The sequence below is a fragment of the Pseudochaenichthys georgianus genome, chromosome 19 (genome assembly GCF_902827115.2).
Source record: "Pseudochaenichthys georgianus chromosome 19, fPseGeo1.2, whole genome shotgun sequence".
NCBI lineage: Eukaryota > Metazoa > Chordata > Actinopteri > Perciformes > Channichthyidae > Pseudochaenichthys > Pseudochaenichthys georgianus.
Window position 1 is genome coordinate 14637891 of NC_047521.1, and position 18801 is coordinate 14656691.

Genomic DNA, 18801 nt, shown 5'->3' on the forward strand with positions numbered 1-18801 from the left:
CTTGAAAGCTGGTGATCCCACTGAGTTAAATAACTATCGTCCTATCTCAAATCTTTCTGTGTTATCAAAGATTCTTGAGTCCCTAGTTTCTACTCAGCTAAAACTTTTTTTAAATTCACACAACATCCTTAACCCTATGCAATCTGGATTCAGATCAAAGCACAGTACTGTGACTGCCAGTCTGAAAGTCTTAGACGATATTAAGGCTGCTTTGGATAAAAAATCTGTTTGTGTTGCATTGTTTATTGACCTTGCCAAAGCATTTGACACTGTAGATCACCACATTATGTCTAATGTTATGTTGATATCTCGTTTCGGTCATAATGCCATTTGCTGGTTTCAGAGTTATCTAACCGACCGTACTCAATGCGTCAGGTTGGGTAGTACTGTCTCTGAGCCAGACACCTTGGAGAAGGGAGTTCCACAGGGATCTATTTTGGGGCCTTTGCTCTTTTTATTATATGTAAACAATATTTGTAATCAGATGCAATTTTCTACCTATCATATGTATGCTGATGACACTATTGCAGGGGTCGGCAACAGACCTATACGGGCCCGAAACTATAATCAATACATTAATAGGAGATTTCAATTTTGACGGGGCGATTCTCTTTTAACTGCCGCCGACAGGGGGCGAAAGAGACGAGTGAGCGATAAAGGGAGAGAAACACAGAAGAAGAGACAAGAGCGCGGCAGAGAGAAGCGGAGAGGAAAGTGTGAAGAGAATAATTAGCGATACAGGGAGAGAAGCAGAGAGGAGAGTGAACAGGCGTGTTAGCAGCAGACAGGGAGAGACAAATAATTACACATGGCGCTCTCCAAGAAGAGGAAAGTGGACAGTGAGAACGGAGCTTTTAACCCTGAGTGGACGGACTCATTCATGTTCCTCCTGCCCACTGGGAGCACAGAGCCAGTGTGTCTCATTTATTCAGAGACCGTGGCGTTCATTAAAAGTGCCAAAACACCACGATGAGACAAAACACAAAGTGTTTGACCAAACATTCCCTCTCAAGTCAGAACTGAGGTCACAACAAATAAATATCGTTCCAGTGCAGGCTAACCGAGGCTAACCAATGAGCACCTGCAGGTCGTATGAGAATGGCCCTGACACCATTTCAGCCCAGATTTAAACTCCTGGCAGGACAAGCTCCAGCTCAATTCTCGCACTGAATACAAAAAAGTGAGTGAGGGACTGCAATATAAGAGGGAAAGAAAGATAAACTTTAAAACTGTTCAATTGTTATGATGTGTAAAGAAAGACTGATATTGTTCTATAATCGTCTGAAACAGTTAATTCATGATGTGAAACGGTTAACAAAGAAAACCTCAAGCTGCTGCTACACTTTATTTTATTTATCTAAAATTAAGCACTTTTGAGATGCACACATTTTCAAAAGCTATTTTATTTATTTTCTCTATTTAATTTTTAAATGCAGCCCGAGAGGAACATTACACATATCCACAGTATTTTACTGTATATCTGTGTAGTTCAATGTTAATTGACAAAATGTATATAAATATTGTTGTTTTTGAATTGTACTTTCTTGGCAGTCAGTTGTTGATTACATGCAGACGTTGATAAAGCTACAGGCTATTTCAATATATAATCACACTAATTCATAAAGCAAGTTAGACATTTTGAAGTTCCGGACCTTGGCATGGGGAGATTTTCTCTAACTGGACCTCGTTGAATTTTAGTTGAATACCCCTGCACTATTGTATACTCATGTGCTCCTTCTCTGGATATGGCCGTTTCCAATTTAAAATCCAATTTTATCACGCTGCAGCATACACTTCTTGATTCTAAACTACTATTGAACAGTAAGAAAACCAAAGCAATGCTTTTTGCTCCCAAGTCAGCGTCCTCTTGCCTCTCCATTGACACCCTCGATGGCGTCTCTGTTGAGTTCGTCGATACCTACAAATATCTTGGCTTTTGGTTGGACAGTAATCTGAACTTTAAACATCACATTGAAGTTTTATCAAAGAAATTGAAATGCACTCTTGGCTTCCTTTACAGACTTAAATGTTGTTTTTCAACTTCATCCCGTAAAAGGTTGGTCTCTGGCTTATTCCTGTCCCAGCTGGACTACGGTGATACCATTTATAGATTTGCCTGTCCCACTGTTTTGGCCAAACTTGACCCAGTCTACCCAGTCTGGTAGACTGGGTCATATATCAAATGCACCCTATAGGACTCATCATTGCAAACTGTATAGCCTAACTGTGGATGGTCCTCACTTAGTATGCGTAGGATGCAGCATTGATTTTTATTAATGTATAAAGCCATTTTAGGTAAGCTTCCACTGTACATATGTGCCAGATTTGCTCCAGTATGTGACTCTTACAACCTCAGATCCAGTGCCTGGATACGGTTCCAGGTTCCTGCTGTGCGGACTGAGGCTGGGAAAAGGAGTCTTTTTTTATTATGGTCCTTGGTCTTAGAATGACCTTCAATCTCGCCTCAAACTGAGGGCACTTGTCTCAAAAGCATGTTTTATAGGGATGTCCCGATCTCCTTTTTTTGCTCCCGATCCGATTCCGATCATTTGATTTTGACAATCTGCCGATACCGATTTTTCCCGATCCGATCTTTATGCAATGCATTAAGAGAAAAAAAAGAAAAAAAGCATTCAAGTTGTCCCTTAAGGTTATTTTTTTTATTTAAATGACAGTACCCAACTATCCATTCTATCCAACATGGATATAGCTTATTTTTTTCACAGCAACATTGGATCAGTTCAGTTGTGCAGCATTGGATCATAACAAAATAAAGCTTATCAGTGGTCCACCACAAAATAACCATGTAAACAAATTGAGTGCAGATAATGCAGTAACAAAACAAAAATAACTACTGGAAAGAGGTAGCTTGACTAGCTTCACAAGTTCACATTCAGTGACAAATAATAAAATAAAAACGTGGCTTAGTGCAGAATTCTAGCCTTAAGACTAACTAGTCTAGTAATAATGCAATGAACAACAGCAGCTTAACATAACATGAATAAACAAAGTATTATATTTCCATCTTACTGTAGTAACACAATTCAATAGTAATCAGCAGCGAACCACTTCAACACGTGTGTTTCGGTGTATTCACGGCATTCATTTTGTTATTCTACAGTATTGTTGTTTTATAGTTATTTGTTAATGTAACCCAATTTGTGTTCTTTGAAATTGAAAAGGATATCGCATTGTGTTTGTTACTTTCGTTGCAGTTGTATATGTCTTAAGTGTAATTTGGCTTGGCTTCCTATTTGTGGACATGCTTTTATTTTGAAGGAGAGGTAGCGCTGTTGACAGGAAGTTGTTGTTGCTTTGGAAACAACGTGACGGAGATTAACGGAGAAAAGTAATATCTACATATAAAGACGGAGAAAGTAAACGATAACGTGTATGGTTAAGTGTTAGCACCTCCCGAAGAGGCACAAGCTCTTACCTTGATATTGGAGATTTCAATACATTTGAAAAAAAAAAAACGGGGGAAAAAATGAAAAAACAAACAAAACGAATTTCCGGATAACGAAATTGAAACCCGAATAGTACTCCAACGAACGAATATTCGGGTACAGCCCTCGTGTACTCGCCGTGTTGTTGTTGGTGTTTGTTTCTCAGGTGGTGTATAAGATTGGTCGTGTTGAATGTACCACGCGGAACCTCCTTCTTGCAAACATTGCATCTGGCTGTTACACTGCCTTCGCTTTCAATTTTATAATACTTCCAAACTGCTGACATTTTCTCTGTGACGACTCCCGAGTCACCAGCTGAACGTAGCCTCTCGTTAGCTTACTGCTACTATTAGACACTGCGCTCTGCCGACTCTGTTGCCAGATTTGAGAGAAATAAGTAACCAGGTCTATGAAAACAAGCCCAAAAGAAGCAACACATACATAATGTTGTGTAATTTTTAGGGCTGTCAAGTTAACGGAAAAAAAAATTAACGCCACTAATTATTTTAACGCGATTAACGCATGTGTATTTTTTGTCCTCGGCCGCCCCGTAGTTTCAGAGAGCATCAAGTTTAAAATACATTCTACAAGCTGATGCTGACAGCCCCGCTCCTGCCGCCCGCTTGTTCCAGACCACACTTCCACGCTCACCGGCAGGCACCGACTGGCCATCGGGAGGGTGTGGCACGAGCGAGCGAGGCATACCTTACGTGTATTGCTGTTGTTAGCATCTGGTGCTAGCTAGCTGCGCTAACGGATATAAGGAGCTGTTTCAATGAAAACAGGAGCGACATTTCGCCGAGCACTTGACTTTATGCAGGTAGCCAGACAGTGGGACATTGTACCGAAAGTCAGCACACTAAGCACGGATAGTGCGCGCAACATGATTGCAGCGTCCAGGCAGCTCCCGTTCGAGCATATGCCTTGAGTTGCATATAGCTCCAACAATCCATCACCTCACACACACACACACACACACACACACACACACACACACACACACACACACACACACACACACACACACACACACACACACACACACACACACACACACACACACACACACACACACACACACACACACACACACACACACACCACACACACACACACACACACACACACACACACACACACACACACACACACACACACACACACACACACACACACACACACACACACACACACACACACACACACACACACACACACACACACACACACACACACACACACACACACACACACACACACACACACTTTGCGATTAACTATGGACAATCATGCGATTAATCGCGATTAAATAGTAATTAGTAGTAATTTTAAACCAAAACTAAGGCCTCAGGATGACTTTAAGACGTGAACATGGTCATTTTTGTTTTGTAACATTAAATAAAATTATTTAAAAAAAAAAAAAAGATTCCCGATCCCCGATCTTTTTCTCCCGATTCCGATCTTTTAAAAATCACGTGATCAGCTCCGATCCCCGATCACGTGATCGGATCGGGACATCTCTAATGTTTTAAGTTGAAGTTGTCTGAGGTCCTTACCACCAGCTGCTCTTGCAGTAATAAGTAGTGTACCTTTCTTACTGTCCTAATGTGCACAATGTAGCGACTGCTTTTTTGTCTTTTGTTTTCTTAGTTATGTTCTCTGTATTTTATATGTTTGTGTTATGTGTAACGTTGCTGCATTGCAAATGAGATTTTATCTCAATGCTTTTTATCTGGTTAAATAAAAAAAATTAAATACCGATCATAAATCAAAGCCCTCGATTGGTCTCTGTGTCATTCAAGCTCGGGAGGGTGTGTGTATGTATGGCACGAGAGAGAGAGAGAGAGAGAGAGAGAGAGAGAGAGAGAGAGAGAGAGAGAGAGAGAGAGAGAGAGAGAGAGAGAGAGAGAGAGAGAAAGAGAGATAGAGAGAGCACGCACCTGTTACTTGTATTTTTGTTGTTAGCATTTGGTTAGCTAGCCGCTCTAAAAGACATAAGGAGCTGTTTCAACAACAAGGTGGAGGGAGAGTCCTCTGCTCTCAGACTGAGAGAGATAAACAGCTCAGGTGAGGTTAGGGACTCTTGAGTGTTTAGATAGTTATTTTAGTCTAAGTTATCTCAGTGGGTCTCAATCAAATATGTGTTTACAAATTGTGTAAACACATATTTCCAAGGCACTCCTTTATAATTATTAGGATAAATAAAAACAGGTTTGAAATCATTCCAATGTATACTATAGGACAGTGAACCAAAAATATCGTTTAAAGTTGGAGAGATACAAAAATATGCATAAATAAATAAATAAATGTTAAGGTAAAAGAAGATATAAATGAACAACAAAAATAAAATAAGTCACATTTATTTGTTATTGGCTATGGTAGGTTATTGGTTATGTTCACATACTTATTTGATTATTAAAATGTAAACCGATCTTTTTCATATGTGTGTTTTAGGTTCATACCCCCGGACCCCCCTAGAGGATGTGACATCCACCCCCCAATTAAAACATGTTCATACAATACTGAATACTAGGGATGCACGATAATTATCGGTTCGATATTAGGAATTATGACGTCATCCCGATAAACCCGATACCAGTATTAATAGCCCCGATAATATACAATATATTTTTTGGATTAAAAAAAAAGAAAGAATACTGAGGTGTGGGTGGATTGGGATGAGGGGCGCTTGTTTTTCACTCGGCTCCTCCCGTTTTGCCAGTACTGTGGTATTAGTGGTTTAGGAAGAGGGGAGTTCTTCACAAATCCAGCACTCCCTAATACTTCGAACCTGATCAGTCACCTGAAACATCGCCATCGCTACGATGGTGTGTTAAAAGCGTACGAAGACAATAATACAATACAAAGTGTGTGTGTGTGTGTGTGTGTGTGTGTGTGTGTGTGTGTGTGTGTGTGTGTGTGTGTGTGTGTGTGTGTGTGTGTGTGTGTGTGTGTGTGTGTGTGTGTGTGTGTGTGTGTGTGTGTGTGTGTGTGTGTGTGTGTGTGTGTGTGTGTGTGTGTGTGTGTGTGTGTGTGTGTGTGTGTGTGTGTGTGTGTGTGTGTGTGTGTGTGTGTGTGTGTGTGTGTGTGTGTGTGTGTGTGTGTGTGTGTGTGTGTGTGTGTGTGTGTGTGTGTGTGTGTGTGTGTGTGTGTGTGTGTGTGTGTGTGTGTGTGTGTGCTTGCGTGCGTTGGAGCTATGTGCAACTCAAGGCATATGCTCGAACCGGAGCTGCCTGGAAGCTGCAATCATGTTCATGTATCCGTGCCGAGTTTGCTGACTTTTTTCGTACAATGTCCCACTGTCTGGCTTCCTGCATAAAGTCAAGTGCTCCGCGCAGTTGTGGCGAAATGTCGCTCCTCTGTTTTCATTTAAACAGCTCCTTATATCCGTTAGCGCAGCTAGCTCGCACCAGATGCTAACAACAACAATGCACGTAAGGTCTCTCTCTCGCTCGCTCGGGCCACACATACACACACCCTCCCGGTCCTCCAGGTGGCCTGCCGGTGAGCGTGGAAGTGTGGTCTGCCACAAGCGGGCGGCAGGAGCGGGGCTGTCAGCATCAGCTTGTAGATGGTATTTTAAACTCGATGCGCTCTGAAACTACGGGGCGGCCAAGGAAAAAAAAATACACATGCGTTAAAATAATTAGTGGCGTACATTTTTTTTTATTATCGGTCTTGAGAAGCAGGAAGTTATCGGTATCGGTTTCAAAAAACCAATATCGTGCATCCCTACTGAATACATTTGAAGCCATTTGTACGTATATGACCTATGTCAATAAGTTTCTGTTTTTGTAGTGCATTTGTCTTTTGTAGAGATTTTTCATTTAACCTTTATATATAAAATCTCGCCTAAGGCAGCAAATTGGCTAGAACCGGCCCTGGTACTAGGTCTCAAGGGCCTTTCTTGTGCTGGCAGACTCATAGAAACAAATCGGCGGGGCGCACTTCGCACAAACAAATTCCACGCGCTCCGCGCTCTAGGGCTGTCCCGAATACCATTTTTCGGGCTCCGGATATTCGGTAGTAATCAGCAGCGAATATTCGGTGCGGAGAGATTTGTATTTTTTTTTTAATACATTTTTTTTTTTCCCCAAAAGGTTTCATAACATGCTCCGAATCCGAGACACCTGACAACACGCTGTTAAGCAGAAGCGCAGAAAGAGCATACTATTACGATTTATATGTATTTATTGTCTCAGTACTCGCAAACATTAAAACTAAATGTGTCCTCTGCATTTAACCCAGCGCAGCACCCGGGGACCACATCTGGTTCCACATTCCGTCTATAACATTTTACAACCTGAACAGTCAAACAAAGATACAAAACACATATTTCAGCTGCCAGCTTCATGTTGCTGGCATTGTCGTGGACAACGGCTACTCGCTTATAATTCGGAATGGCAAAGGCGTCCGCCACTTCTCCAAGCTGTTCTGCAATATTTACTCCCGTATGGTTTACTTCCATTACTTTGGTTTCCAAAACAAAGTTACAGAGTTTCCACTCCCGAGTTATGAAATGACAGGTGACAGCCATATACGCCTCCATACGCACCGAGGTCCAAATGTCCGTTGTAAAATTTACGGCAGTTGAGTTTTCAATCTGAGTTACAATTTGGTCTCGGTGATCGCTGTACTTCAGAGACATGGCATCTAAAATACTGGAGCGTTTGGGGACAGTGTAGCCGGGCTCCATCTTCTTCATTAATTTTCTGAAGCCTTCGCCTTCGACTATGTAAATGGGTCTCATATCCATAGCGATGAAATCTACTATGGCATCTGTTATCTCTATCTTTCTTTTCTCCGTTATCGGTTTTTGGAACTGTAGGGTCTGCTGTATTTTTGAGGATGTTGATGGCTGGGATGCGTGGGGATGCACCTATGGACACAATTTATTATTAGGCTGAGCTACTCAACTTTATGCCAATAATTGCCTTAGCCCCAGATGTTCCCACATTACTCCTATTATTTTCACTATTCTGATAAAATTAAAAAACAATTCGGTTGCTTGCTTGCAACTATTTTCCAAGCAAAGTAAGTGCACGTTTTTATCATGTTTAACGTTACTGTTTAAACGGCGGATAAAGCAGCTTCATCATGGCAACTTCACAACAGCTAAGCTAAGCTAGGCTACTACTTACAGCATCCAGGTGACTTTTCAGAGTTGTTGTGCCACCGTGGTAGGCCAGTTTCTTATCACATATTTGGCACACTGCCTTCTTTTTACCGTCATCCAATTTAAAATGGTCCCACACAGCTGAAGTATTCGGCATTTTATGGGTGAAACGAGGTGAAGAGAGGTGAAGCGTGCCGTTTGCGTTCGTGACTGTGAACAGTGAATGATTGTACATATTTCCGCATTTTAACAGTGCAATTCAAAAGTATAAATATAGTATAAGAATATGGCAATTCGCCTTTATTAATAGCATACATTTAGAAAAATATATAAAAAAAATGGAAAAAAAATTAGTTTAATTTTTTTTTTTTTTTTTTTTTTTTAAATAAAAAAACGAATATCCGAATAATGAAATTGAAACCCGAATAGTTGGCCAACGAACGAATATTCGAATAGTCGAATATTCGGGTACAGCCCTACCGCGCTCACATTATGCTGGGCCCACGTGCCTTAGCACCGCTGCTATGACTCCATCCTAGGGGAAACACAGTAATGGAACTTAATTTCACTTTTGTAATTCACAACAGATAAGATCTGAAGGGCCACTCATCTGCCAAGAGAGTGGAGGAACCAACTTACTTGTCTGACATGGCACGACACGACGGGAGAGACAACAAGGGCGGCAGCTGATGATTATTTGTATGATTAGTATTATTTTTGACATTTAGTCCAGGCTCATCACAAGGTCTGAGAGTAAACTTAAAATATCTTGTTTTGACAGACCAAAGCTTAGAAACCCAAGGATAATACATTTCCAATGGCATAAACAATAGAAAAGCAGCATACATTCATATTTGAGAAGCCGAGACCAGCAGATATGTGCAAATACGTTGATTTAAAAAAAAGTATTGATTAATTGATCAAATTTGTTGCAGATTATTTTCTGAGGAGTGACTCATCAATTACTAGACTAATTGTTTCAGTTATAGAGGCAATTGCGCATTTGATGGTTCTGTGTTGTCTGGATTTTTAAGAAGAAACAGTTCAGCTACAATCCTGGCAGCAGTTTACACATAATCCGTTTTATCAAGATACTAAGTAGAAACTAAATCATTACAACTTCTAAATAACAAATATTTAAGAACAGGTATCCATAAACCACAGCAGTGCATATGAAGTTGCTGAGGGCAACTATATATTAGGTCTGCAAGAATAATTATTTTCATTATTGATGGATCCTTCCCTTCCCTGTGACAAATTCAATGACACGTTTTGTGACTTGGTAATCTGAATGTCTTGTTTGTCTGGTCAAAAACCATAAAGGTATTATTCAGTAAGTTTACCATTGTAGACAGGAAAAGCACAACATATTTGATAAGCTTGAAACTGTGAACTACTCCAATGCAAAAGTTGATATTCCAAGTTACACAATTGCCTTCATGTTGATATGTTCTTCTTACCCTAACACAATAACCCACATTAGCAAATGAGACCAATGAATTCCAATTCAAATGGTTAAATTAGCTTGTCAGTGAGAATATTTGTACCAATGTGGGCTCATATTGTGATTTACATTATTTTTAAGGCATCTTGAGAGACAATGTTCCATAAGTCACAGCATTTAAGATCCGTCAAACTCTAAAATGAGCTTGTTGAGTGTCTCAGTCTCATACTGACACTGTGTTCCATCTGCTCCTCAGTCTTTACACACCGACTGCTGACTCAGATAAGATTATCAGCTATTTAACTCCTCCCGTATCTAGCATGTAGGGCACAAGCCCAACACCAAGTGATGTCATATTTATACAGGGTCACCTGTGCACCTTGTCACCATCTGATATACTAGAGAAGGTGAGTAGGGTGACTGCGAGGCTACATTTCAACTCTGCACAATGCACAATTGATGATGAATGCTAATGTATCATAAGCCTTAGCTTATAGGACATATCTACTCTACTAGAAACATTTAAAATGGCTTGATCATCTAAGGTCATATCAAATGTTCCAACTGTAAAGAAATTACGTTGAAGGAGAACTTTTTGCATTGCTTGTGGCATTTCTGCTCTCTCTCTCATGATATGATAATTATATATATATATTAATATATATATATATATATATATAATATATATATTAATATATATATATAATATATATTAATGTTCAGGACAAACCCTGCTGTCCTGTGCCTATGGACCCACCCCTCCCTAATAGAGCATAGCATATAAGCAATATATGTATATTTCCCAAAGACATAAACATATAAAGTGGTTACTGTGTATCATCAGTGGACTGATGGTACAGCTATATCTATTGCTATATGTTTATGGCAACTGAGGCATACATAACAAACTTTGAACAGTACAGCTATTCTTGACCAGTTCAAATGCAAAACAATGGTAACAGTTTAAACATAGTAGAAACTATAAATAGTAGTAGCTAATTATATATGTATGTATGTTTAGTTTCCATTCTCTTGTTATTATAATGTCGCTGTTATAGACAGTTTTCCGGCTTTACAATACCAACTGAACTGTTATTTACCTAAGTAAACAATTTAATATTCTATATTATAGGTAAATAATGAGCAGTAGAGAAGGGCTCAAGTGTTGGGAGGAGCAGTGCTGCTGCCGCAGTAAAACATGACTGGTTGTAAACACCTTACCAGCAGCTTGTGACTCAAATGACTTGTTATCTGCTTAGATTATATTGAATATGTACGGACTGATTTCACGGGCTTCAACAAAGATACTAGACGTACAAGGGGGGCTTCGGTTATAATTACCCTCTAAGGTCACTGCATACACAACAGAACATACAGTAAGTTAGCTATCCAACTGGCATTGAATGCAGTCTGTTCATACATTTTAACGCTAAATTGTGGACGTTAGTATCGCTATTTGGGTACATAATGAAATAAATAGTTCTCACATCAGTTTGTGGCTGTGCGCTTGTTTAAATATACTGTTATATCGTCAGAAATACCATTACACGGCCAAGCTAACATCACATAGCTAACCATTGACACCCATATGACAAAGTCCGCTAAACTGTCATTAGCTGGTTATAGCTAGTGTAGCCTACACCATGCTAGATTAGCTCGTTTGGGACCAGACTAAACACTGGAGGCCAACATGTCGTTTAACTGTTAACAAATATGTTTACTCTAAATTTGCTTCATTCAAAATTGCCTCACAAGCCTTGGCGCTAACGTTATCCAAGTTACTTTGTAACTTCAGATGATAAGTCAGGTTTTATTTGGACAATTGTTTGATTCAACACAAACGTTATTGCACAACACGATATATGTTGCATGAACCGTTTGATTGTTTTTGGAAATGCGTTTATGTCTTAAATACCAATCCACTAACCACATGCTGAACTCAATTCCACCTAACACTGCTCCCTCTACGGAAAGGCCTAGTTTGCTAGTGTGTTGATATGAGCTAACGTTAGCTGACTTGCTAATGTTAACTTAACAGTTAGCTGTCGTTGGTGCCAACGCAATTCCCCAGCTTGTCAAACTCAAGCTAATGACGTTAGCGCACATACTAGCATGCTACTTACGTTTTCCTGCTGTTGCGAATGTAGATCCAATCTTGATTATCTGCTGGATTCTGCTTTTGTGTGAAGATATGTCGGTTACCTAGCTATCTACGAAGCTAACGTTCGCTAGCTAGCTATGTTATGTTTCCTTATTTGACAAAAATAATCGAGATTGGCCTCAGATGAGCGGCGATAATTCCTTTCTCGGTGGTTCCCTGCTTGGACAGCGTTGATTTTTACGCATGTTTGACGCCAGTTCTGTCTCTCACATAAAATGAAGACTATTCCGATCGATCCAAAACAAATATGGACACTGAAAATTGGTTATATTATTCAACACTGACAAATCTAGCACTTTCTTCAATTGAAAGGCCAGAGCTATCCTTCGACTTTGGGTGCTGAACAAGAGGAGGTGTTATTTTTGGCATATGCTTGGTGATTGGTTACAACGTCAGGGCGAAACGTCTGTTAATTGGCTGCTTCTTCTGTCAATTAGCTCTGCCCCTGTGCCATACTAGATTCTCATTGGTCTATTACCGAAGTTCTATGATGCACTCGATAATGTAGAAGACACTCGTAACGTATTTTGGCTTACGCTGAAGCAAGTCTAGATAGGCGGGGTCAGTCTTGAAATAAAAACATTCAACGCTGTGGTGGAAGTAGATCAACTGCAATCGGTATCTAGAGAATACAAATAGAAATAAAATCAAAGGTTGCACGGTTGAGATTAAAATACTTTATCACAATCATGCTCTACATATTTTGAAGTCACCACACTCACGTGTGCCCCGGAAAAAATAACAATCGCAACCCTAATGAAAGTACAGCAGGGGTGCATAAAGGGCTCCAGTGAGAGGCTCCAACAGAAGCAAGTATTGTTCAATTGTACTGTCATTTCTTTAGAAATGATGTATGTTTCCCACACTCCCTTCCCTGTAACCCAAATATTGTCAAGGCACGTTTGAATGATTAATCAAATATGATTTGTCTTTACCTCACAAGGGAAGAAATATTATTAAATATAAATTATGATGACAAGGATGTTTAGAAATTGAAGGATCAATTTTATCTTCAAGTACCAACACATTTCCATAAATTTACTACATGATTTAACCCCGTTCAGGGATCTATTGTGAAGCTCATTTAAATAAAACTTTAGGAATTAAATTAGGATGTGGCATATTTCTTGAGTTGTTTTTACTGTAAAGTACTGCTGTCTTTTTGTTTAGCAGCTCAATAGGTTCAAACACCTATGGTTGACTGTAGAGCTGCAAAGATTAAATCGACATATCAATAAGATAATCACCAACAAATAATTGCGTGAATAGTTGTGAAAGTAATTATTCATGCAACAATGACAGAAAATGCTGTTTTCAGTCTTTCCAATGCTTTTAATTGTTTCATATCATAAACTAATTATCTTTGAGTTTAGTACTCGACAAAACAGTGCTTTGAATGACATCACCTTTTACTTTGACAACTTGGAGAACAATTCATTTTAAGAGAATATCACCTTCTCCAAAATTATGCATCGAGTCTTTTCGACCCTCCTCCAAATCATATAGGCTATTGGTCACTCATAAAGTCTTGATTGTACTGGTTTCCAGCTTCTCAAAAGTAACTTCTTTACTGTATATTTTTCAATAGCTTATTGTGTTTTCAATGTGCAGCTTCTATGTCTGTCACAACTTGCGACAGTTGTGAACATTGGCTCCACTGGATCATCTGGTCAGCTGGTACAGTTAAAGCCACAGGGGGGATGCAGATAAAGTTGGAAGCATCTCAAACGTAATCATGCCATAGGGTTGCATATCGTTGCCCTTTTTACGATACCGATACTCAACCGATACATATCGTGATACTTTCATGTTGCATCAGGGAAAAATGTAATCATCCAGCAATTACTCCCATGAAGCGCTTTATGATATAGTTAACATGTCAAATTAATATTAAATTCAATTGTGGGACTTGGACCTTTTAGTACTGAACAAACAATGAAAAACACGTTATCTATGAAGAAAACAGATTCTGCAATATCATTTATAACAACCATCAGGTGTGAATAGTACATCTTGTCAATGGAAAAAGAAAATAGCACCAGTATAATCAATATTCAACCTGAGATTCGACTGACCAGAGAACACATAAAGGATCATGAGATCTCAGCATTGCACATAAAACAAATAGCATCATTAAAATCAACATTTGCCTGATGAAAGAAAACAAATCCCACCACAGTTCAGTTTTGTGCATTCATCTCCAAGAAGATGAGCATATCTGCTCTCTGGATCCAAACGGGCCCTTTCACAGCGTAGGATATCACCTGCTGAACTGAACACTCTCTCGCTTGGCACGCTGCTTCCCTGAACACAAAGGTACTTGGTTGCCATACGAGATAGCATTGGTTGGAGGTTGGATGTGTTGCCACCTTTCCCAGAAATAAACTTCTTGCAGTGGTTACAGACCCCACGATCAGACTGGCAGTCATATGCAGCCACACTTTAGATTTTCTAAAGTGACTCATTTGCGGAGTTTCACTGCGAAATTGACATCGTAATTCCGACGGTTTGGGCGCGAGTTTAAGGATATTATACGCCTCACTTTTATAAGGGTATCAAAAACCGGATCTGATTTCGGTACGATATACCGTAGGCGCCAGTAACCGGTATTTCGGTAATACCGGGAACCGGTATGCACGCCTGCATGCCACCACACACATCTGAAAACGTACACTGTACCCAAGGCTTGATTACCAACAGGCACAATATGGAACTTCCGTCTGGGTCAAGGTAGTATTTCAGCATAGACTATAGAAAATGGGAGTGTGTATCGGGGGATAGGGCATGCAACAGATACAACTTCAGTTTGAACCAGAGAAATATAAGTTCAATGCACTTGTTTCCTCTTCCATTGCACCATATAGCATACAATAACTTTGGGAACAATAAGGACGTTTTTCATGGAAATAAAGGATTCAATAACCAACATATGTCAAAGGGCTGCATTACCGGACATAATTAGTACTTGTTTTGAATGAGCACTGTCTGGTCTCATCTTGAGCGATATTAATTTAGACATCTCACAGCGTCAAAAAGTTATCCAATGTTGGAGTTAGGGAATGTAAGGATCTCCTTCAGGAGTACCTGGTTAAAAAACTCATTTTCTCCATAAAACATTTAGCATAACTCACAGTTGGAGCACCTTGCTGCTTGGATGAGGATAAACTCTCCAAGATACAGTACAAAACATGGGCAACTAAAAAATATTGTTTTGTGATGAAAAGTTAAAGGTAGAGGTTTTTGTGAAGTAAGATGTGAGGTGAAAACAAAACTCTATGGGCAATTATTCTACAATCTTAGAGCACAAAGACAATGTTTCTGGCACTCACCAGCAGTTGAAGGAAGCCACATATTCCCTCTTTGCTTAGTTTTTTTTTTTACAACTGTCTGCACCATTTTTTTAGCTTTCTCACGCTTACGGTTTTGCACCAGGTCGCTACATTTTTACACACACTTGGTTCTTGGATGGAAATCAGGAGCAACAGTGTGATGCAGCCATGGAGGCTATGCCCTCTCAAATAAGGCCTTTCCAAAAAGATAAACCCTTAGACAATCAGGCAGAATCTTTGCAAGTGTTATGAACCCTTTAATCTACAGTACAAGGGCTTTTGTATTTAAATCAGCAGAAATAATGGATACGTTGGTAGATCTCTTTCTTCTCCACACATTATGAATAAAGATATGTCATTCATTAGAATAACAAAGACGTGCAAAGAAAAAAAATGTAGGTTGGAGGGAAAAAAACTGGGATTAGGGGATTAAAGCATAAACATGAGTGTAAATATGTGTATAAAGATGTCTAGTTAGATCTGTGTGTGTGTGTGTGTGTGTGTGTGTGTGCGTGCGTGCGTGCGTGCGTGTGTGCGTGCGTGCGTGTGTCTTTTAGGGGAAAGCTGGGTTTATCCGTTGTCATTTTGTGGTCTTCCCTCAGGATTAGGCTTGTGTCTTGTTAATGAAAAACTCATCAGATATCAGAACAGTTCCCCAAGGAACCAAGCAGGGTTATGAGACACAGGTCAGATTAATACCCTGCTTAAATACTGTGTGTATGTGTGTGTGTAAGCGAGTGTGAGTGAGCAGCCGAGTGGTATTTAATTTTTCCAAGATGGGGGATTATCACTGGCAGAATTTGATCATTCTGCTCTGATCAGGATGTTCAATCGCAGCTTATCCCTAATATTAAACTCTCAGTCTTTTGTCCCGTTTCCCCTCAATCCCTCAAACTGACACACACACACACACACACACACACACACACACACACACACACACACATATTTCCACACGTACAGATGCGTCACTCCTCATTGAATAAAGTGGCCCACTGAGCCTGTACTGTCAGGGTGTTGCGTGTGATTGTTCAGCCACCTGGTCACCTCAGGGTGAGGGGGGAGGGGAGGAGGAGCTGTGGGGTGGGGTCGTGGGGGTCTCTGGTGGGGTGATGCAAGGCTTTAGCTTCTTATGGAGGCAGCTGAGGAGAGTAAATTAAAAAACAGTTTTGTTTAATCCGGAACACCAAGAACAAGTGGCACACACTCCAAAATCTGATCCCTCGTGTTTACATGGATCTGGAAGAGCTTAAACACACACACACACACACACACACACACACACACACACACACACACACACACACACACACACACACACACACACACTACAACATTCCCTCAAATGATAAGCACTTTCTTGCAAACATACACACATATTCCCTGCTGTTAAATACTTTGTGATTGTGTCCCAGGCTGGATAGAAGGGTGGGGGGGGGGGGGGAGGTACAAGACCCTGATCTGCACTCTCATTTTCAGCCTGGAGATCTGCACCCGGGACATCTGGGTCACATCATTACTCCAATCTTCTGCTTGTTCATTCCCAGCTTTAGAGGGCTTAGAGTGACAGACCTGCACACAAACACTCACACAGAGCACACACAACACACGTCCAAATACACAGACAGGCCTATACAGCATGTTACAGTCATGTACAGTGAAATACATCATGTTTAAAAAAGATTGATGGTTTGAGTTAACAGATGTTAAGATGCAATGATAAAATGAGCACAATGTAGAGGTTCTTCAAAGGATTGCCAGGATAAAATATTTCTGAATGGCTCAATTTAAAATGCCACTTGTCAAGGCAAAGCAAGTTTGTTTATAGCACATATCAGCAATAAGGAAATACAAATTGCCTTTGTAAAACAATGAAATACAAAAATAAAAATAAGGTACACCACAAAATGATATTCAAATGCAGTTGAAAACTGTCGCCAAAGGCCACAGAAAATGGACATTTAAAACAAACTAAATACAGAATAACAGTAAGAGTGCAGTGTGAGAAATTCATTTTTATTTGATTCAATAAAAGGCAGCAGCAGACAGAAAAGCTATAGTTGCAGCCAACCTGCATTTTTTCTGGGATTTGTTGCAAATATATGGTGCATAGAAACTAAACGCTGCATCTTTAGTTTTGACTCTGAGGACACACAGATAGTCAATAAATAGATTTATGAATACAAATTATTGTAAGAATGACAGGAGGTGGACTATTCAAAAATGGTTGTGCACAGTCACCCTTCCAAATGTTTATGAGGAACATAAATGCACGCACCTCTAGATAGAAATACTTATTTAGAGCTCCGGGACTCTGTTCAGCGCAGTTATACCGCCCTCTAGTGGTAAGAATGAAGACGTTTACAATAGTCGCAGTTTTGACTGTCGGCCAGCAGGGGGAGCTATTGTTCAGCACAACTGAGAAGATCGCGGTAGAGTACAGTTGACATGAGTACCTTTTTATATCATTAAAGATCGTTCGTTTAACTAATAATAATTACAATAAATTAAATTAAGAAGGAGAATAATAAGTACTTGGTCCTTCATCCATTGATTAAATGTAACTTAATATATTCAATATATGGGTATTATAATATATTTATTGTTATATAATTATGTTATGTTTAACGTTTTGTTATGTTATAGTATATAACTACATGTTAACATAATATATATATATTATATCCCATACCATATTATAGCCTATTGTATTGTGTAATACTGTGTTAATCTGTCTTCTTTTACATTATGTACTACGTCTACGTAGTAATCATAATAATAATAATAATAATAATAATAGAGACAAACACGAGTTCAAGTTGAATGACTTAATAATTGTTTACGACACTGTCACTTTTGCTTTGTAATCTCGTTATGTAGCCTATTTTCTATTTTCACTTCATTTTATTTGTAGTTACATATACTCTACCTCTTTTATCTTATCTTATAATTTATAACTTCAGGTTCTGATTAAATAACTTGCCAGATCAGCCCTTTGTACGACGTAACGTCCAAACTATTCAGTAATTCAACACGTCCACAGTTACTTCATGTAAACACACCTGTTGTCAGGAACTAAGAAGCTTTTCTTGTGTGTATTTGGAGAAATAGCACTACTTCGAAGTACCCCGGTTGTTGTGGGGGATCACTGTGTGACGTATTTTATATGCGACGTCCCATTTTAACCAGGTGAGGGTCAATCCAAAAACTGTGCTCCAGGTGAGGCTCGAACTCACAACCTCGGCATTGCTCTGCAGAATACTGTCATATAAGTACCGCGCGCTAACCGATTGCGCCACTGGAGC

The 18801-nt window shown here is 39.7% G+C and overlaps 1 protein-coding gene and 1 non-coding gene across 4 annotated transcripts in view; both read right to left on the reverse strand.

The window, feature by feature from the left end:
• Window positions 1-12510, reverse strand: part of ppm1bb (protein phosphatase, Mg2+/Mn2+ dependent, 1Bb) — a 44804-nt gene extending 32294 nt beyond the window's left edge. For all 3 annotated transcript variants that reach the window (XM_034106896.2, XM_034106895.2, XM_034106898.2), the window contains exon 1: window positions 12130-12510. The gene's annotated coding sequence lies outside the window, so the exon portion shown is untranslated. The remainder of the gene's footprint in view (window positions 1-12129) is intronic.
• A 6197-nt stretch (window positions 12511-18707) lies between these two features.
• trnai-uau (transfer RNA isoleucine (anticodon UAU)) lies at window positions 18708-18801 on the reverse strand. The gene is made up of 2 exons: window positions 18764-18801; window positions 18708-18743 (listed from the first exon to the last, which is right to left on the reverse strand). It is a non-coding gene; the product is annotated as a tRNA-Ile (tRNA).